This window comes from Pseudopodoces humilis, chromosome 3 (genome assembly GCF_049639895.1).
Source record: "Pseudopodoces humilis isolate 2021_Gansu_Grassland_sample_001 chromosome 3, ASM4963989v1, whole genome shotgun sequence".
In the NCBI taxonomy this organism is placed as follows: Eukaryota; Metazoa; Chordata; class Aves; order Passeriformes; family Paridae; genus Pseudopodoces; species Pseudopodoces humilis.
Genome location: NC_142202.1, coordinates 100918223 through 100940480, shown reverse-complemented (window position 1 = coordinate 100940480; position 22258 = coordinate 100918223).

Sequence of the window (22258 nt, the reverse complement as noted above, 5' to 3'; positions counted from 1 at the left end):
AGGCCCTAGCAAAGTTTGGACAAATACCAAGTCTGTGAGTATAAATCTCTCTCATCCATCAGTTGTAGCCATAAAATTTTATATGAACAACTTTGTTTTGTTTTACCTTTAAATATCACTATATAACAGAAGCATTATGATGTGCTGTAGGAAAAAAATTACAAAAAAAAATCTGAGTCATGGAGAAAAATAAGATTTCTTTGCAGTAGGTCTTAAAAAAAGTTTATGCACAACTTTCCATACAGGGTTTAACTACAAGGTCAATGTTAGAATCTTAACATTTAGCTAGGATACTGGTAAATAAATATATTACTCTGAGGAGACATAAATGTGCAAAACTTTTCATTGTCCGGGATCTTCTCATGTATTTTTAAGTAGGATTTATAGAGTAAAATAAATATATATATATATATATATATATCCCTCATTGGTGGTGAAAAGAAGAGATAGTTGACTTACTGTAAAGGGCTCATTTAATGGCTTTTGCATTTTAAAGAAGACGGCAATTCCCAGGGAGAAGGAGCAGCCTTTGGCTTGTCAGTCTTAAAGAAGTGCACTCAGTACATAGCTTCAATGAAGACAGATATCAATAATAAGGTAGGCAAAACTGATGAGTTTGGGACCTATTTGCATGAAATGGTACTTATGATACTGAAATGCTCACATTACAAATACTGAAACCATATCAATTTCACTCTAACAGATTTCACACATTAAAAGAGTGCTATTTATCTACATAAATAAAATTTCTGTGCTGGGTATGAAATGGTGTTCCAGGGATTTCCAAATTTTTTTACTATCTTACTTATAGCAAGACAGCCAGAAGCTTTATGAACACAGCAATATTTATCACTGGCTTTAGCTATATATTTTTTTTGGGGGGGTGGGTATTTATTTTGATTGTTCTAGATAGAAAAGGACTGGAGATACAAGACTTTGGATGATAAAATTCACTGGAAAGACATTAAAGCTAAATTGTTGTGGTTGTTTGGGTTTTTTGGGGGCTGTACCGAGGGGAGTTAGATTCTCAACAGAAGTATATTCCTCTGTTAATATGTGGCAAGAGTACCTATTTGAATCACAAATTGATATTTTTTTTTTGCCATGCATCCTCTGCAAGGATTCATTTGCAGCATCATTAATCTACTCTGCTTTGGTGCACACAGTGACATCCACTGGTGCACAGCATTTTTGCTACAAGAATCACAGAAATACCATGTGTTCTGATTGATTCAGGTTTTGAAAGTAACTTCATTCACTTCTACTCTATCTAATGCTGCAGCATTTAATACCGCTTAACTTTAGGCATGCAAATATTCCCACAAGGAAATAAGTTTCAGAGATTTGCTTATTGGAGTCAGGGCACCTTGCAAGACTAAATTTGAAAATACATGAAGCTCCATACTGGAAGGATTCCCATCTCTTCTAGCTAGCTTGTCTCTCAACTTACAAAGAAAGCATAGTGCACAATTTATGACTATCTAAAAGTTCAACATATCTTTTTCTTTTCCTATTTTTTTTTTCTCTCCAGCTTCCACAGCTGGCACAGAGTTCTGTGATCATGTTCCACAATCTTGTGCCACTTTCTGCCTACATGGAGAGCAGAAATCACATGAACCCAAGAAGATGAACATCAACAGATAAAGCAAAGTCTTTTTGGACTGCACTTATTTTCCAGCCTCCTGGAAAATCCACGGTTTAACACTGTTCAGCGCTCCTCATATGTGTTAGAGTCATTTCACACATTCAGTGCAGCACCTGCAAAAATTTCATAAAAAACACAGGCAGAAATGCAGGTGCTCTGCACATAACAAACTAATCTCTCTCTACCCCTTGAGGTTATGGTGACGTGCAAAGCTGTATTGTTTCAGGGAGCAAAATCACAGATGAGTGGATTTAGGGCAAACTAGGAATCATATGTAATATCTCTAAACTAAATAACAGGCAATTAGCTCAACAGGATTTCTCTTTGTGCAACTTTAAGATGAGGAAGGGATTACTGTTGGATGTATTTACAGTTAAATTACTGTTTTCTCAAAAATGTAATAAATAAAAAAGTGGGTTTGTTTTCAGTTGGAGAGTTCAAAGTAATTTTTCTTGGTCCCGCCTATGATTTAAAGGTTACAATGATATATACTGAAAAGTCTTTCAAATTTTAATACATTTTGCACTGAAGATGTAAAAATTGAAAAATTTGGACAGTTTTGAAGTTAAAAAAAAGTGGAAATGTCTTCTTCCTAATAAGACTTAATATTTAGTGTTTTCTGAAAATAATTTTTAATTAACAATTATGATAGTAATATATGTTAATGTATCACCAAGCTCTGGATTGATGGAATCCATTTCAGTTTTCTATCTCCAAATATTTGCCATAATTTTAAAGTAGACTTGAATACTAAGATTAATTTTTTTAATGAATCTGCTCCAAAACCCTGGACCTGTCAAAAATTGCCAGAATATCTCTAGCTGACTGCTCTGTAAAGTTGGTGTGTTACAACTACAGAGAGCCTCCTTTTCCTTTATATCATGTTATGCACCATTACCAAGCCTGTCAGCTGAATCCCAGATCTGTAGTCTCTGATTCTAGTGACAGCTTGCAAAGTAAAAAGAGCAGAGTCTTGCTCTTCACACAATAGATTTTTATCTTCTTTTCAGTGCATACAGTTTAGAAAAAAAGCCTTTTTTAGACCTTTAAACTGGGAAAATTTGATTCAGAAGAAACAATTAACAGTTGTTGAGGATCAATTCTTTCAACTGACTGTGGGCTTATAAAGTTAAATTTACACTTTTCAGACCACATACTTCCAAATAAGCATACAAATATTGATTTCTTTTTTTAACTCTTCCAACTACAAAAACCTCAAACCCAAGCAGATATAGATCCTGTGAAATCCAGAGTTACAACTAAAACAATCTTACAGAAAAAATACAAATTATCATGTTTAGGGGTTAATTCCTAAAGTAAGGGGAAGTATACATTTCATCTCATGATTTGTCTCCTCCAAAAACTAAGATATTGCCTGATTATTTAGGTAAATACCACATTCATTCCACCAAATTGTGGGGTTATTTTCATTTTAAAAAAAAAAAAAAAAAAGTGCTGGTGTAGTCAGATGGTTTCTAACTACCTTACATATTTTACTGGACATATTAGTTTTGTTCTTTAAATATTTTGGTCCTTTATTTAACAAAGCTGCTATTTATATTGCTTTTAACAACACAAAGTATAAGAGAAAACACTATTTTAATACACAAAGATTCAGTTCCCTGGAGCAGTTCAGTGTCTATTCCAATAATCTTGTGCAACTGCTATTTCTCCATGGAGGCAGAAAAGCAGCTGTGCATTTTCTAGCAGATTTCCAGTGCCATGGAAAAGTCATAGTGTGTGTAAAGCTTTTGTCTCTTTTTCCCCTGAAGCCCATAAAAAAAAAAAAAAATACAATAAGGTTGTGATGCTGGAGAAAAGATGAAGGACTGTCAAAGGTCACACCTGAGGAACAGGGAACCACAGCTGCCCTCATAATATTCCACACGTTCAACCATTCAGTAAATGCTAATTTAATACCCATCCTTAGATTTCAACAATCTCTCTCATTTTATCAGGGTAGATCTTGTGAAGAACTGAAGCCCCCTCTACCTGTATTCATGTTTTCAGCCATAATTTTATATTTTTTCTCACGCCACTCTTCTCTATAAATTTTAATACAAACTTTACTGTAATGTCCTTACAATTTCCATAATATTTCCAGTGGTTTCATTATAGTGCAGAGCTGCTGTTAGCAGAGCCAAGGCCTTTTCCACTCCTCACGTCACTCTACCCACCAGGAAGGAGGGTGGGGGTGCACAAGGGGTTGGGGGGACACAGCTGGGACAGTGACCCCAACTGACCCCGGGGATATCCCTGAACATATGGTCCCTTGCTCAGCATGTAGAGCTGGGGTCAGGAGGAAGAATGGGGGACATCCAGAGAGTGATGGGGTTTGCCTTCCCAAGGCACTGTGTCATGGAGCCCTGCTCTCCCTGGATGGCTGAACATGGGAAGTTGTGATTGAATTCCTTATTTTTCTTTGCTTGCGCAGGCAGCTTTTTTCTTTACCTATTAAACTACCTGTCTTTATCTCAACCCTTGAGTTTTTTTCCCTTTTACCCTCTCAATTTTCTCCCTCATCCCAGCAGGGGAGAATGAGTGAGCAGCTGCATGGGGCTTGTCAGCTGGGCTTTAACCACGACAGAGACATATAATTAGAAGACAAAAAAAGAAAGTTATTTTGGCTTGGTTTTACTGCATTTTGTATCTATGCAGATCGATCAATGTTTAAAAAAACTTCTTGGTAAAAAAAGTGGTTTTAAATTTGGGCTATGTGATTCCACATGTTTATAACACATTGCCATCTATTGGCAAAAGGGAGAAAATGACAGCTTTTTGGTATGAAAGGTTGTATTGGAAATAAAAATCCTCCTTCAAGCATTCATACATAACTATTTCTTGTATGTGTACAGAACGGGTATATAAAGCTTTATATTGTTTTTATAAGGTATGTCATAAAAGTTGAGTCCAGTTCGTCAAAAGTGAGAAACATAATATTTAATAAAAAGCTTAAAAGGATTTACCTTAAAATAAATACTTTCTTAGTATTACTATTATTTAGTATATAAAACGTTTTTGCCCTATACTCATATGCATTGAAGGATGAATGTGCTACAGGCAGCATGTTTCTGTGCCACAGGTCTAAAAACATTAATTAATAACTGCTAACTCACAACACAAAACCCAAAAGAGATGAACTTTGCTGTTCTGTATGATTATCTCTGCTATGCTAAATTTGTAATGAAAATTTTCACTAGCTGCTCCTTGTTTCTTCCTCCCCATGGACATAAAAATAACCCACTGCTTTGCCAGCAGAGGGTCAGCTGGCAAAAGTCTAGAGAGAAATGTTTTGATTCAGCATGAGGAGACCCTAAATCAGTGAACTAACAAAATACGTGACTTTCTTACCAGGACAGAAATACATTAAGGACAAATTTTCAGTCATGATGACAGCTAAATAAGCAGTTAATGTGTAGTATATATCTTTGAGAATATATATGAACTTAAGTTACTTAAAGTTAAAACCAAAACTAGCCCTTTTCTTTCTGGTATTTTTGGAGATGCAAAAGTAATTATTTCAATAGAGTCAAAAGTTTCTGTGTTGTTTTTCTGCCAGTTCCTCCCTGGAAAGTTAATTTAATTATTTGACTTATCTGCCCAGTAATTTCAGGAGGCCCATAGTAATTTAACTGCATGGACTGTAAAATGTCACACAAACTAATAATATACTGAAATATTAACTGAATGTTACAAAAATCAATACGAGTCAAAGGTAGAGGAAGAGAAGAAACAAGTGAAAATTAAACAATGGATATACTACATGGATCTGGAGGATGATGGATAGGCTGAGGGTTAAGATTAAAAAATGAAAGTTCTAGAAGATATTGAAAATGAAAGAAAACCAACTGACAAATAATTATTGAACCTAAACCTGCAAAGACATGCATCAGAGGAACTAATTACACTGTTCAATATTTAATTCATTAAGCCTTTTTTTTTTTTTTCCCCTGGGCAGGCCAACTTCTGATTTGATCAACATGGCCGGATGGAGATGTTAGAAGATTTAAAATATTTCTCACTCCCACTTTGTTGCCTGCCAGTGCCACAGAATGGACAGTGGGGGAAGGACCTTTTCCTTCCTCCACAGTGATGATAAAGAACAGGAAAAGGTCTTTCTTCCACTTACACCCTTAGCAGACAGCTATGCCAAGGATCCGTGTGGAGCTTTCTGAAGGACACTTCCTCCCCAGATAATAGAATCTGGGATGCAGATCAACCCCTGTTCAATCCAGCTGCTAGCTCAATGCCCCCTGAAGCACTTTCCTGTCCTCAGCAAATCCACATTTCAGTTGTTCTTATTCCCAAAAAATAAAGTTGATAGGCAGCTTCAAATAAAAAAGTCTGATATTAATTAAAAACAAGCCCTGTTATGAACTCTTTGATATTTCATATATATATATATATACATATATATTATATTATATATATATATATATATATCTAATTGTGATATGACTGTGTCCCCACCCCAGAATGATCAGCCCTGGGAAGAGTAATTTAGAACAGGAAACTTGTTTTCCTGCTCCGGAGAACATGCTGAGGTCACAAAAACATCCTCTGCTCCAGGCTGGAGCAAACCCAAGAATTTTAACTTCTTTAAATGAGATAAAGAGAGTAAAGTATTTCTGAAACTCATCTGGGATGTTCTGACTTTTTCTGAATTTGAACAAAACTGCCAAACTAAACTCTCCCACCTCCCAAGTCTACGATCTGCCCACCAAAAAACCTTCCTCCGTGTATTTCTCTTAGAGAAACTCTCCCCTGAAAGTTTTATTGCCGCTAGTATAGTCCCATGGGAAGCTTTATTCCATCAGAAAACATTCACTTCTGTCAGCTGGGAATAAAGTTAAAGGCTGAAAGGCTAAAGATAGTGTTGTATTCTTAGTTCTGCCCCCCTGCTCAAACTGTGACCTCCCGTTAAGTCACTTAAAGATGTCTCTAAAGCATATGAATAATTCAGAAGGCTAATTTTCTTCAAGCTTTCAATCAACTACATTTAAAAATGTGCTTCCTTTCTTACATTGCTGCTCTGTTTTCCCCTCTTCCCAGCAGTGAATTGCCATTTCTGTGTGTACTTTAAAGTTCTAAGTATGACAAATAGTGTTAATGAGCTATTATCAAAAGCTGGCCACCTCCCTGTGACTTTTGCAGCTTTCTGCCAGAATATGCCCAAACCCCTTTTAATATATGTACACTCTGAATGCATTGAAAATGGAGTACATAACTCAGGCCTTTTCTTCTCAAGGGCAACAGTTCCCCTTAATCCATCACCATAGCCCAATGAGGCAAATGCAATATTCTACTGCAAACTGTTATGAACATACTTTTCATTTTATAATGTCTTTCTTCCAACAGAGATGGACCCCAAGGTGTTTTAGAGATTTCTTTGTATGCTGTGATAATAACAGTACATGGATCACTGCACTCATGCTGAAATATAGACTCCTCTAGGTTGGAAGGCAGAGACATCTCCCACTGCCAGGAGCACTGTGCAGCATATTAAGGCAGAAATGAAGGCTACTTTATCCTCTTGTGCCCACAGGTGAATGCAGGTAGGCTGGACTTTATTTCCTTGTGATATAATTTAGCCAGGAAATGAGAACCAACAGTGTCAGAAATACAGCCTGAATTTTAATCACTTCTGAGAACATGCTGTTTCCTTGTGTTAGAGTTGAAAGAGAGTTTAAACTACACAAACCCAAGGCCAGCTCTGCCTTAATCTTGACCTCAACAGAGTTCAGGACAACCTGAGGATCACCTGCTCCCTGTCAGGGGAACCTCCTACTGTTAGAAATACCAATGTGGTCCTGCTCTGATCATACCAGGGGCCCCTGGAAGGGACAGCATTAAGACAAAGCAGCCAACTCTTTCTTCTGAAGAGGAGCTGATAATTTCCATTCCCTTGGTGGTGCTGGAGACCACTGGCCTCTTTATTTCATGTGCTTACCTCTACTCCTTGCATTGCTAATCTATTCTACATTTCAGATATGCAAACCTCAGGCAGGTAGCATTTTTAAGTATACAGTGTGCACCAGCACTGATACAATTGGAGTTTCTATCACCTAAATCCTATTTGACATATATAAACCAAAACCAGGAGAAAAGCAGGAGAGAAAATTAAATTCAGTATATGCACTTAATTTTTCAGTCTTATGACTTCTTAAGCTAAAAATGCAGGTTAAAAATGCCATTTTACAGTTATCATACCTTATCTCAGGACACTTTAACTGGAATTAAGATTTTTATGTAGAATTAAGTATTAATTTGCAGGTAAATGGAATGTAGTTGATGAGCAAAAATGTAAGCTCAGCCACTAGTTAGTGTGTGTGTTCAAAATCTTCCCATGCTGCATCTACAGAGCTCACCTTTATTTCCTCAGACATACAAAACAGTCAGATCAGAGTCTCCTCACTGTACTTCAGTCATAACTGAGAAACAGTCACTTCTTTAAGCCTCATAAGAATGGAGAAACTACCATTTTGATTTAATACAGAAGCCAATCTCTTAGACTGACTATATCCAGACTTTATAAAAATTATGGAAGGCCTTTTCAGTTGGCAGTGAGGGGATAACTTGGATCTGTGAGTTTTGAAAGAAAAGCTCTCATAGGATGTCACTATAAAGACTTCTAAAATAGTCACCACCTTTAAACAGGTTCAGGACTTTCTGACTGACCTGATCCACTGCTACCCATGACTGGTGGAGCTCAGTGAGCCTGCTGCAGATACCCCAGGAATATCCTTAAATAAGTGTGGAAGGGATCCAAATCAACAAACTTTTAGAATTCCTACATCTACTGAACTAACTGTATGAAAAGAATAGCAGCTGGTTAAAGTTTCTATGTATACTTGCAGTGAAGAATGACTTTTTTTCAGGATTCTTCATGTATTTCTTTATTTTAAACTATTTTTTTTTGTGAAAGTGATATACAACATGCCATAAAGATTTAAAAATCCTTCTGGATTTTTTTACTTCAAACATCTGCTAATTCTGCTGTAACCAAGCAAAGCTAATTTGTCACTATTTCGGAACACAAAGCATTGAATTCCACTTTCCCCTTTATTCTCTTCTCATGAATGCTGCATCAATACTTTATTCTGAGGTGAAAGTGTTCAAAAAGTAATTAAAATTGTATACAGATAAACACTCTCATATTAATAGCTCTCTTTTAGTTATTTTTTGTCTATTCTAGCATTCTCAATTTAGTTTAGGAAAGAGAAAGGTTGATATAGAGAGAATAGAATGAATTTATTAGTGTCTAGTTATGAAGTCTTTAAGAAAATTTTTCACCACAAATTAATTCAGCTGTGTAATTAAAAAAAAATACTTTAAAATCAACATTAAACAGCACAAAAAACAGTTTCATATTCATCATAAAATGAAATATAACCAGTCCAACAAGGACTTGAAAACACCCAGGAACCTAGGCGGAACAGTCTCTCCAAGACTTGAAACATCATTAAGTGCCTGAAGATCAACAATTCACACCTCTCTGGAGCCCAGACTCTATTTGATGACCTAGATGGAATAATGCAAAAAAAAATGTGATTTTATGATAAAGTACCAAACTACAAACTGAAGAACAAAGCATGGTCTTTTAGGTTGTGATTTTTAGTTCCCCTGAACTAACAGATTATTCTGATTATTATTATTACTTATACTACTGCAGACAATGACAGCTGTACTTCTCCTGTTGAGTAAGAAGTGCCCCAAATTATTCTGTCCTGGCAATAGCATGTAACAGTCTTTGCTTCTGAAAGCCTCTTGGGCCTTGACCTTGCAAACATTTTCGTTTTTGTTTAACTTTAAGCACCCAGTAATTCTGATGAGCTCAGTGACTGAATAAACGAGGATTGACAGCAGGAGGCTCCTGCAGTGCTGATGGGAGGCACAGCTCTGCGTGTGTTCCCCTTTGTTTGGAAGTAAGGAATCCTCCTTGCCCAACCACAGCAGATGCTGTAAGGAGAAAGGATCCCTCCCCTGGGGAACTGAAGCAGACAGGGATGAGAAGAAATTAAGAACAAAATACATTCAGAGAAATTTCTTCTGGGGCAACACTGAAGAATTCATATGCTTTATTTTACAATCTCTCCTCTTGTTTCCTCTAATTTATTATGAAGGTCATAAACTTCAGCTTGCTATGTGACAGTTCATGTACCTCTGGTGATAAGGACCATGAAATAACCATGTTTTCAGTATTATATTTGATCAAAATCTGGATTTTTTTTTTTTTCTGTTATATTTTCATTGATTTTTATACCAGTTCCTCTGTTCCTCAGTCCTTAGATAATCAGAGAGAACTGTAAAAATTCATACACCATGAACAAAATAAAATATACAACTGAGTCTGGACTTCTCTTACTAATTTGAAAATTGCAACAGTAAACCAATCAGACAGTTTGGCAAACAGTTCCAATGTACATTAGATAGCAGAACTCCACCAGACAAGCATCACCACAGGTAGTGACCCTGTAGCAGAGGTGACAAGGGCAGCACTTGAAGAATTTCCATTGGTGCTGCATGCCTGGAGGTTGGAAGTAACACTGCTTCTTCCATATATGGCTTTATGTGGGAACTGCAGCTGCAGACAGCAGTGGGAGACTCTTCTAGAGGTGACCAGCACCTTCTTCTGACACAAAGGCATCATCAGTGGTGTCCTGGCTCCCACTGGCAACCAGGAAACCCTGCTTTGCAGGAGAAAACTACCTGATCTTCTGCATCTCCCTTCTATGAAAGGTGACATCTCCAAACTACAACTGTGCTGTCTCTGGTACCATTAATCTTAAAGCTTTTTTTTCCCTTACTTCATGGCAAAGCAGAGAGTAAAACATGTATCTTGAAATATGTCCTGTTACTCACTGCATATATATTTATTTTAGGAAATACATTCATATCTAACATTTAATACCACAAAGGTGGTACATCCACAAGTGGATACTTTATGCAAGGGCTAAAACTCACAAAGAAATATGGATCCTGGACAAGAATTTGTGATATGACTACCTCTGTTTGACAAAATAGCCTTTTCACTCAGTGCTGCACAGTAAGAAAGACAGACTTCCAAACAAGCAATTCTTAACACCCTGTGTAGGCCAAATTCTGCCATGCAGACTACAAAACACCAAATATCCCAACCAGAAGTATTCAAAATGGTCTACAGCCATTCAAACACTGACAATTGTCAAGGCCGCAAGTGGAACAAGGCTGACGTTCAAATGCAGTCCTTGTGCCTTTTCTCAGTAGATACATACTGAGAACGGAGGGGGTGGAGAGGAAAGGGAAGAAAGTTATTTTAGCCATTCCTGGTACAGTAAATCTTGGGATCTGAATAACAAGCAACAAATATATTTATTCAGCGTGGGACTTGGCTAACTTTGGAACTGTTTAATTTATCTATCTTATATTGAGATGAATCACTCTCAGGAAGTGTTTCTGAAGGGAATGAAGCCCAGCTAGCCCCAAGTGAGATAATTAATAGATGTCTTTGCTAAGATAGAAAAATTTCTTATCTTTTATCTCTACTTTCTCCTATAATAGTACTTTAAATGTAACATCAGCTCCTCAAAGCCAATAAAAACTCTTCTGCCTTAACCAGGTACTCTGGAAGCCACCACTCTATACATCTATAAAAAACGCAGAAGTTGGGAGACTCTTAGATCTGTCAGAGAATTGCCTGTTCAGATAAAGCAAAACCAGATTAGTCATGCTGCTTTAATGCAAATAATTGCAGTCCTTGCTTACATTTTCCATGGCAATGCCCATCTTTTGTGAGATAATGCCTTTAAACACTACCCAGCACAAGCTTTACTGAGTCTTAGCTGAGTCCCTCAATCCCAGCAGTGTTAATCCATGATTAACTCCTAGATCTGTTCACAGGTCTGTTCTTTAAACCTCAGAAAATGTAATTCCTCTTGACTGCTCCTTAATAACTTGTTCTCCTGCTCCCCTTCCTTTACAGTTTAAGGCATTGCTCTGCTCTCATTCCTTGCTGGCTCCTGGTTAATCAGTACCCAACACGAAAGTCGGAACATCATCTCTGTACTGCTGTCAGTCAGAAAAAGAGCCAATGTTTATGAGACATCCATATTATAATCCACCAGAAGTAAGATATGAAATAAGAATGTCTAGTGCTGTACCTTAGTCAGGATGATGGTCAGACTATAAAATTTTAGGACAAAAATATATATTTTTATGGTATATTTGAAGTATATTTGAAGTATTTCTACCACTATTACCTTTTATTACACAACCAAAGCTTCTGCACCACCGTAGCAACAACTAGTAACAGTAACTATCTAGAGAATTCAGTGGTAAAGACCAGTTTCTGAAATGCAGGGATTTGAGAATAGTCTGTTTATTAATATGTACTTACATAAAGTGTTCTAAACTTTTAGTATACATCACAGAGCTGGGAAAAACAAAGGAACAGAAAATAAGTTTGAATAGAAACTAGATCTGATTGATGATTCAGGTTCTTTGGGAAGTTGACATGTTTGAAAACATTTACAAATGTCATAATCACACTGTAATGTAAAAAAAAAAAAGTATTTATTTTGGTATTTCACTCTCAAAATAGTAAACTATATCACAAAAAAGTCAATTTTGTTTTAAACGGGCTCTCATAAATTTAAGATATTAGATATATTTTAGGAAAAAAAAGCCTATGTATTTCAGAGAAATAAAAAACTGCCTGAAAATAAATCAGATTTCACAAGTAGGTAAGTAGGAACTGAATAATCTCATACTGGTAGGGAGAGGCATAGCAAACACAGGTATTTTTCAACATTTGTTACAGAATTCTCTGCATAAAAATATTTGAAATATTCATTGGCTCCCTCATAATACAGAAATGTCATCTACTTTTTCCTTTTAAATTTACCGTAATGTAAAGTTATTTAAGCGTGAAGCTAACATTTGAATAGAAGAAAGATACTTCACATAGACGGGGGAAAAAAAGGGCTGTGGTTCTTACCACAATGAGTGGCAGGGAAAAAATATTACAATACAAAAGCCAGGGAGACATAAAGATCAGGGAAACGATAGAAAGAGAGAGAGAAGTAGGAGGAGGTAGAAGAAATAAGTCCCAAGAGAAAGAGACTTTACACAAATCAATATGGAAAGTTCCAGCCCAGGTCTCATTACACAGAATGGTTGACTGAGAAATTGAATTCAAGTTTGCAAAGGTGAATAGGGATAAAAAAAGAGAACTGCTCTGTGGTCAGGAGCCCTCACTTTTCAACTTTTTCCACCATCTTCAGCAGAGATTTTGCTGTAGTAAATTCAGCGTGTACCCAGAATAAACCAGGTGAGAGTAACAAAAGAAATTCAGGTGTAATTTTAATTTTAAGTGCTGCTACCTCGTTGAAACAAAATGCATAGACAGAGGAATATTACACCTCACTTTCTTCTGTCTTCTTCATATTATTGTATCTGTAATCTATCTGTATGAAATACAATAGAGCTGGATCCAGTTTAACAATGAGAAGGCAAGGGCAGAAGAATGCATTAAAAAAAGCATATGTCACACATTGGAAAAAGAGTCAAAACAGACAGAAATAATAGCTATGATTAATATGGGAGAAAATTAAAATCATGTGTGAGTTCAATGAAAACAAAAATTATCAAAAGATAAGTAGGATCATGTGTTGAATAAAGGTACTATACAATCTTATTTGTCTTAAAAATAGATCTCCTTTTCCATCACTTGTTAGTCTTGGCATAACTGCAGAATTTTGTTCCCATTGCATATTTAGACCTGACAACTTGTACGTTACTTTTTCTTCCTGGAAAGTTCAAGCTAATTATTGATGCAGTGACTCTCTTTACCTGAGCATGGATTGCTCTGGGAATCAAGACTTGGCAGAACAATCTGCACATCATTCCAACAACCTCTGTCATTATTTTTCCTAACCCAGGCAGCCAAAAGTCAAATGTGACCTTGAAGTGTAGACAAATGTTAACTCCTTGGAATTATGACTAAAATCCTTTATCAGAGTAAATTCCTCTATGATTCACTGGTAGTTTAACAAAACAATTCCTCCAGATGTTCCCTTGTTGTAGATATCTTTACATGTTCCCCTTATCTTACAGGTCCAAACCAATACTTCAAGATAAATTTGGTAATATTTTTATATACTTATAATTCATATTATTGCAGATTATGCATATATTTATGAATTACATTCTTAAAATACAGCACTATTTCATATTAAATTAATTTTTCCTATTGGAGCCAAAGGAAAAACTATTGAACTCAAAGAGAAATGTGTTTGGACATCTATTCATACTACAGAAATATACTGTGCATTTTGTGGAAAGAGAGACCATAGGTTTACTTAACATCTTAACATATCCCCTTAAAATCCTTGGCAGTAAGGAAGACACAAGAGCCATCACTAGGCTTTTGTGGCTGTTACGTTGCCATGGAATAAAAGTACATACTATGGCAATAGACATTTACTGTGTGTTCACTTAAGTTCCAGACACTTTGATAATAAAAATAACATATATAAACCTATATAGTAAGGAGTCATAAGGCTTGTTCCTGAATCACAATGTTTTGCAGTCATGTCAGTGCTCATGAATAAAATGAGACAGAATACAGGATGCTGGAGGTTAACATTAGGAATGTTATTCCATCAGTATTATGTTCATTTTCTTTCTCTGCTCTATACAAGTGGGATCATAATCATTTTCAGAGCATTAGAAGTCAAACTAAGACTTCCCTTGCCCCTGAAAAATGTATGGAATGTATGTTAAGAGAGAGAATATATTTCTTTTTAAAATATTACAATAAATCACATCACAAAGGTCAGAGCTGTGATTGCACAAACAGACATCGTTATGTCAAATCTTGATTTTTGGAGTTAGTGATATAAGCTCAGAATAGCATTTTACAGAAAGAGATCCTAGAAAGTATTGTATGTATTTGTTTTTTAATCAGCTAAAGGCAGCTTTCACTGCTTTAACTATCAAAGGACTTCTTTACATCTCCATAGAATACTCATCTTACCTACAACTGGTCTTCCACAAATGCTCTTAGCCCATTTCTTTAACATTCCCGGCATTCCTACATCTCCTGTCCTTTCTTATACAATTTTCAAATGATAACCTGAGTATTTCTATATTACTATTCCTTTTGGGCTTTCCACAAAGCTTCAGAAAGCTAGATCTCTCTTTTTTTCATATTCCCCCACAATTTTCTGCCTCTTGCATGACTAATTTTTTTCATCTTGATGGCCACTTAGAGCACCGCTTTGTTTGTCTTTGTATGGGTAACAAGTTTCTTGGGAAGGCTTCTTGGGAAGGAAAATGGAGAAGGAGAGAAAAAAATAAAGTTTATTTTAAAGAAAATCAGTAACAAGTATGATCTAAATGCACATGCCCCATGAGGAGAGAGAAGACCAAGACACAACTTTCAGAAGACACCAAGCTGAGCACCACTAAAGATATGTTCAGAAGAAACCCATTCCTTCCACAGCCATGCCTTTTCTAGTGCCCCCATTGTTTAGGGCATTAATAAGGATAATACGTAAATCTGGAAAAGTGCTAGGACTTGGTGTTGATTTTGTCTGTGTGACTGATATACTACTGCTTGTCCTTTTGTCTTTCCAGGATGCATATCAAGACATCACTGAAATTGTGTTATGATTTCATAATGCAGCTGAAATGAAGTTTCCTCAATTTTGTAACTCTGACAACACCACATAGTAGTGCAGCTACTGCTGAATGGAGTCTAAAAACATTGCATATAAGTTTCTTACACTTCTGGAAAGTCTTAGACAATGTTCTGGATTAGTTCTGGCAGGTACAAGTGATTGAAATGGATCACAGTTTGTTAACTGGAAGTAAAATTAAGGACTTTTTTTTTCCCAATAACATATCAATAGCTCATACCACTTAATAAACAAACAAACAAACAAACCCAAACTATTTCAGCTTTGCCAGCCCAGATAAGTCTCTAATGGCAGATTCAAGGCAAGAGAGAGCACTGCCAAGTAAGTATAAAAGACCAGACTAAGTAATAGCAGCTTTCCTCTCTCGCTGTTCTCTTTATTGTTGTGGTTCCTCCCAGAAGTGTCCCTTACCTTCACTTCTTTTTGCATTTTTAGGGATGGTAAAGTCAACATCACTGCTTTCCCTTTCCACATACCAATTCAGAAAATGAAGGTGGATGCAAAGAAGTTTATCTTCTCTACATTCGGTAACCCAAATTAGAAGGTCTGTCAACTCTGTCAAGTGACTTTATGCATCAATTTCTGTTCTAGGTGAAAACCTACCCAGTTTATACAGAGGCTTTGTAGAATAGCAACCATAACTTCAAAACATCATATAATAATTAGAGTTGAATGTATGTGATCAAAAGATAATAACTAAACAATATTATATCCCTATAATTTTGCACAGTTACCTCCTCTTACAATGTACATTCGCTCATTTATCTGTTGCATTCGTTTCTAAAAGTTGTGGTATCCACTGCCCTACTAATGTGGTAAAGATTGATAAAGTACTTAGAACCTGCCAAGGTATTTTTAATAGGCATTTTTACCATCTTTGAAGTTAGATTCAACTTAAGAAACACAGAAGAACAAAGCCAGTACCACTTGGACAAAGGAGCAATTTTTTCATCTATAATAGACTTTTACTGTTTGATACTATTTCTCTCATTTATTCAATTTCTGAAGTTTAGTGCCATAAGCCAGATGGTAGGAATTTTTATACCGTAGGTTGCAAAGTGGCAACAAAGATCAGCCAATGAACCTGTATGATGTAAAGCAAAGGACTTATGAAAATTATAACCTTTGTCTTTCTCCTCACTGTGCCCAAGGTCTGCCACTGGCCTCAGCCAACAACTCAGCATATGCAGGTCTGAAGTATCCAGTCCTTCCTGCCCAAGGCAGATTTACAGATGGAGTTTAATTTAACTCTGTCTTCCTTTGCACTTCTTGCACGTCCCTTCGTTATCAAATGATCACTTAACTACCTCAGTCTCTGCTCTCCTGTGCCGAATGGGTGTGCTCCAGCAGGCTGGCCTAGCGATCTCTCTGGCGACTCTACAAGCCGGGCCTGCAGGAAGCGATGGACCGGAGCGGCAGAGGCGGTGTTCGCTGGGGATCGCCGGCCCGGGGAACACGACGGCCCGGGGGACACGGCGGCCCGGGGGACACGGCGGCCCGGGGGATCGCCGGCCCGGGGGGTCGCCGGCCCGGGGGATCGCCGGCCCGGGGGACACGCCGGCCCGGGGGATCGCCGGCCGAGGCCCGGGCAGCGCCGCTCCCCCTCAGCACCGCGAGGTGTCAGGGCAGCGCCGCGGGCCCAGCCCCGGCTGCAGCGAGAGCGGCTTCACCGCCAGGAGCACCGCGAGCCGGCCCAAGCGCTTAAACACGCACCTTCAGCAGAGAACCTCTCCCTTCTTCCTCTTTCACTAACGGGTTGATGAGTGTCGTGAATGTCCTTTTCTTTTTCTTTTTTTTTTTTCCCAATTTATTAGTAAGATTTAATACAAGATTTTTAAGAGGATGTGGGATAAACAAGATAGCTACAGGACTAGCGGAACAAAGTTCGGTTATGAACTGACATTTCATGTATTCTTTTTAAAGAAAGTGCCACATCTCTCATCTCCAAAATTAAAAGGCAGAAAGTTAGAAGGTTCTGGTTCCCAGAAAAACAATCCTACTTCCTGCGCTTCTTCAATTTCTTACAGAAGTGTCCATCTCTGCTCCTACTAGGCTGAAACTATTTAAAACATTAAATAATACTTTACACCTGCATGCTTTCCTCCAACAGGACAATTTCTCACGGCTTTAAAGTACCCATATGCATTGTTACAATTTGATAACCTTAGTGGTACATAATCTTCGCTCAGAAACACTCCGGCAATATAAGCCCAGGGTGATGAAATAACCTTGTAATGGAACAGATTAATTGCCTAAAGCCATCCGGGGTCAGCTCCCAACCTTTTCCCTCAGGAAGGACTTGCTGGAATTCCTCACTGAACAGAATTTATTAATTTGTAGCATTGCCCAAAATGGGATTTCCTGCTGCAAATTTTCCCTGTTGCAGAAGTTCATTATTTAAAAACTGTTGATTTCTTTCATCTGATCTATAGTGGTTTGTCACCAATGCATACTCATTGACCTCCTTTTTGTGCAAAATATATTTATTTTAATTTATTTTTATTTAGATCATATAGACAATTAAATCCTTGCTAAATTACTTCCCGAGAAGAATCAAATTTAGGTATGGTACAAAGGACAGACACAGCTACTTCTGAAGGTAGAATAATTTAGCTTTATATGATATGAGCCCAAGTAATTTCACAACTTGAACTTCAGCAGTTATCCTTTAAGAAATATCTTCTGGTGCACTAAGCTCTTTTCTGGTGAGACAAGTTGCTCAGGAAAGGACCTAGTGGGATATAAGTGGAAGAATATTCCAATACAAGTACAGAAGTATTTCACAAAACAGGCAAATAGGTCTTTTGGCTTTCCTGTATTGAAGATAATAATTACAGGCCAGAAACCTCAAGAAATAATTTTCTGCAAAAGGCCATGCACTTTAGGTTTAGCTAAGCCATCCAGCTTTTTTGTTCAAGCAGAATAAGAACAGCACACAGGATCCAAGGTGCAGATTGATTAAGCAATCAGTTGCAAATCTGACTCATGAACAATCAATAGTAGCACAAGAGTTTTCAGGCTTTCTGCAAATTGTTTTGCAGGACAGTCATTTTACCATTGTGGGTCAGAAATGACAGATTGCAAGTGACTAATTTACAGTGTGACATCCCTTCCCAGAGCACAAGGAAGCTGTTCACAAAAGGGGAAATGCATGACTAATTATTTCTCCCATCTGCATTTCACTGAATATAAAGGATAATTTGCCCAGCCTTGTTTTGTTACTGGCTAATTGTGACCTGAATGATGTAAGCTGAGTGAGTAAATGCCCCAACAGCAATACAGAGCTTGGGGGAGGCTGCAGATTTTCTATATGTGGCCTTTGCAAAGTGAGGCCATAAAAACTTTGAGTTACTGAGTAATTATGGAGCTAGTAAATCTTCACTCTTTTTGTTTAACACCCCAGTTTCCACTTGTCCTTTCAATCAGATCTTTCCAAAACAGACACTTATACTGAGCACTTTCTCTGCTTTTCAGGAGAAACATAAGAAAAACTAAATTATTTTCAAAAAATGAGTCCCCTTTTATCAATAGCCCATGCTTTCCAGCCAAGAGTAAAATCTAAGTAGGCAACCACATAGTTTTTGCCATCCTTTGGGAAAAGCAATCCAAACATGATGAGATTAAGATACTTCAAAAGTTTCAGCTTGTTGACACCAAAGAAACATGAATCTGTTCATTTAGCAGCAAATGGGAATGATTGTTTTCTCTGCAAAGACCACACTGCACTTTGGTGGTCAAGTGGACTGTTTGCTCTTCTTTCTACTTTGTTTCTCATCGAGGGAATTGAGACACTGGATACCACTGTCTGCCAGTCCATTACTGCTTAATTAGAAACTCAGAGCTGAAAAGAGTGAGCATAGGTGACATTGTGTCTTAGCAGGAAAGCTGCAGGAGGCAACAGGGATGGACAGACACAAATAAGGATGGCAAGCATGACTGGGTTGGAAAAGAGCAGAAAAGCAGGAAACTAGATGAATCAGGAAAAACCTGCCTATGCAAAACTGTCTTTAAGTCACTACAAGACACATTTTTCTGTGGATCTTTGAACATTCTTGTCCTTCCACTGCTGTAAAATATCTGGACCACTGAAAACGTAATGAAATATTTTCTCCTCTAGAGGGAAGAGCTACCTACTAATGCCAACAGTATGTTTAATCAAGTGAGTAGTTTAGTTAATGACTTCTAGTTATGCAAGTGACACCATTCCAGGCTGCCAGAATAACTTCAGGTAAGCAGTTCTCTAACAGAAAATACAATTCTGTCAAAATCAAAATACTTTAAAATTCAATCACTTTTGTCTGCACTTTTTTCTGAAGGAAAGAAAAAGCACACAAATGTCAAAACATCTGATTATTCCACTTAAAAATAAATTTTTATTCCAATATACAAGTTTTTTTGCCTTGAATTTAAAGTACGGACATTTCAGTCTTACGGAATTTAAATGCATGTACATCTGCAACAAATTTATTAGACATCTATTTCATGAATAATAATTTTTATTTTGTTTGAAACAGAAATAAAAATAAGCTTCAACTCTGTGATGGAAAAAAAAGGAAATATGTTCTTTCCCTAGTTTTGTGATGTATACTATTTCATGTGTGGAGTTGTTTATTTTTTCCCAAAGGATCCGCACTTAATTCAATATATAGAACATGCTAGAAAATGCATAATGGTCTTTCCTCTCATTTTATATTTGTATTTACATGTATTTGTATTTGTATATTTTTCAGTGGCTGCTCTATAGAAGTGGTGACAAAGGTGGAAAATACTTTCTCCCTCTTTCAGGGGGGCCCATTAGGGATCAGGCTAAATCACAGCTCTCACCCCTATGAGGGCAGGGAAAAGAGGTGGCCGTGATTCAGCCTTCTCCACCCTCGGTTCTATATCAGCAGCTGGGCTACATCTTCCAAAAACTGCTTTTAGAAAACCTAGCTACAGCATTCCTAGCAGTTCACAAAGAAAGTTTCTGTGCTCCTCCTTGAGGCACATGCCTGCCTACCAGCCATTCCAAAGGCTCTGCCAAAATGCCCCCCAACCCTTTGATCCTCATTCCCCCCTAAAAAAGCCCTTTAGGTAAAGAGGTCACATGCTGCAATCTATAGGCTCTCCCTAGCCTGCACAGTATATGTTGGTTCACATGATGGTAGCTCCCCTGGTTCCACCTTCTAAATCCTATTAAAAGACAGCTAAAATACGTGATTATTATTCAGGATATTACTTTTCAATCCAAACTATTCCAGCAGCTGTCACAGGGACAGTTTTCTCAGTCTCAGAATGGACTGACAGAAAAGAAAAGCAATGGTCTAAGAAACTGCTAATAGGAAGAAGATGGGCAAACATCTTTATCAAGATATAGAAAAAACTTGAGAGCTCTGTTATGGGAAATGTATGTTTTCCCTTAGCAGGAACAGCCAGGGAGGCAGAAGACAGCAATTTCCTTCATTTGTGTGAGTTCATCTGTTGTTGAACTTTGCTTTCCAGCAATGACTTCTTTCCCTTAGGACCATAAGTGTGAGTCTAAGCCACACTTCCCTTCTTTCTGAATAATAGTTAGGGGCAGGCATTTCCAATGAATTTCTCTGTTGAAGCCTATGCTCTTTCAGCTCTCTCTTTTTAGCACCTTGAAGCTCATGTTCACTCTGCTCTGTACTGTGAAAGCTCACAAGAGAGATAGCTCAAGGAAAAAGCAAAAACTTTTCCAGACACTTGAACTTGATAGAAGTTTATTTGCCCATAGCAATCCCTTCCTCCTCAAATGCATTTATGAAAGTGTTTGTGAGAAGACAGCAAAGTAAACACATTATTGCTGCTGTTACTGCATGTATTTTCTCTGCAAATACACTTTGCCTTCCCTAAGGATACCAGAAGGGGCCTTCCTTTTGCTTCCTTTCAGTGTAAGCTGAAACTCACTTTACTGAAGAATTATGAAGCAATGCCAAAATGAAAAAAAAGAAGTCACAGGCAACTGTGTGCTGTGGTGGAGGAGCTTGTAGATACTTTACATGCAGCAGGAAAAATGACAAGGTTAGTGCTTCACTCAGCTAAGTAGATTACCAAATGTTCTGAAATTACAATTTAAATGAATCAATCATTTTGGCTATTACTCTAGATTTACTAGTGGAGTTAAGAAAAAAAATCTGTCCATTGTTTTTAAGGCAGCTGTTAGATATATGAAAATTAAAACAGGCTTCCTAATGCAAAAAAAAAGTACCCTAACAACCAAACATCAAAAAACCCTGACACCCACACATATATCCTACCACTGCTAGCAAAAGTACATTAGAAAACTCAAGATCATTACAGAGGCAAAAAAATGCCATAGACTACTTTACAATGCAACTAATTTGTTGAATTATTTGATAAATCATCTTTCTCTGCAAAAGAGCAGGTTTAGACAAAGGTTTTCAAAAACTGAAAAAGGCAGTAGGCACCTAAATCTCATCATCTTCAGTGAAGATGGTGTTCCTAGCTTCCATTTATTTTATTTGGAATCATCATTGCACTTAGATTTTCTTTTCACTCTAAACTCTTAGTTCTTCAGTTTCCCTTGACAAATCTGATATGAGCATAATTAGAGTGATGAAACAATCAGATCCCTGTCCTGGTCTGGGTAAGTCGAGTTGTTTTTGTTAGAAGTTTTTGCCTTCATGAAAAATGTTATTCTTTCTCTTTAAGAAGGATGGACAAACCATGCCATGGTTAACAAACAAACTGCAGACATTTATGAGAACATACAGTCTCATCTGGGAAACATTATGCAGTGATTAAATTCAAAGTAATTTCAACCTAGGACTTACTGTTTTTTCTTGTTTGTTTGATTTGGCTATCAAGATTGATCACCGTAGAGAAGTGAATCACAACAGTGGCAAATCCTAGGACAGACCACTTAATTAGACCTGTTGCTTTCATTAAGAGTTAGGTTTACCTTACAAAA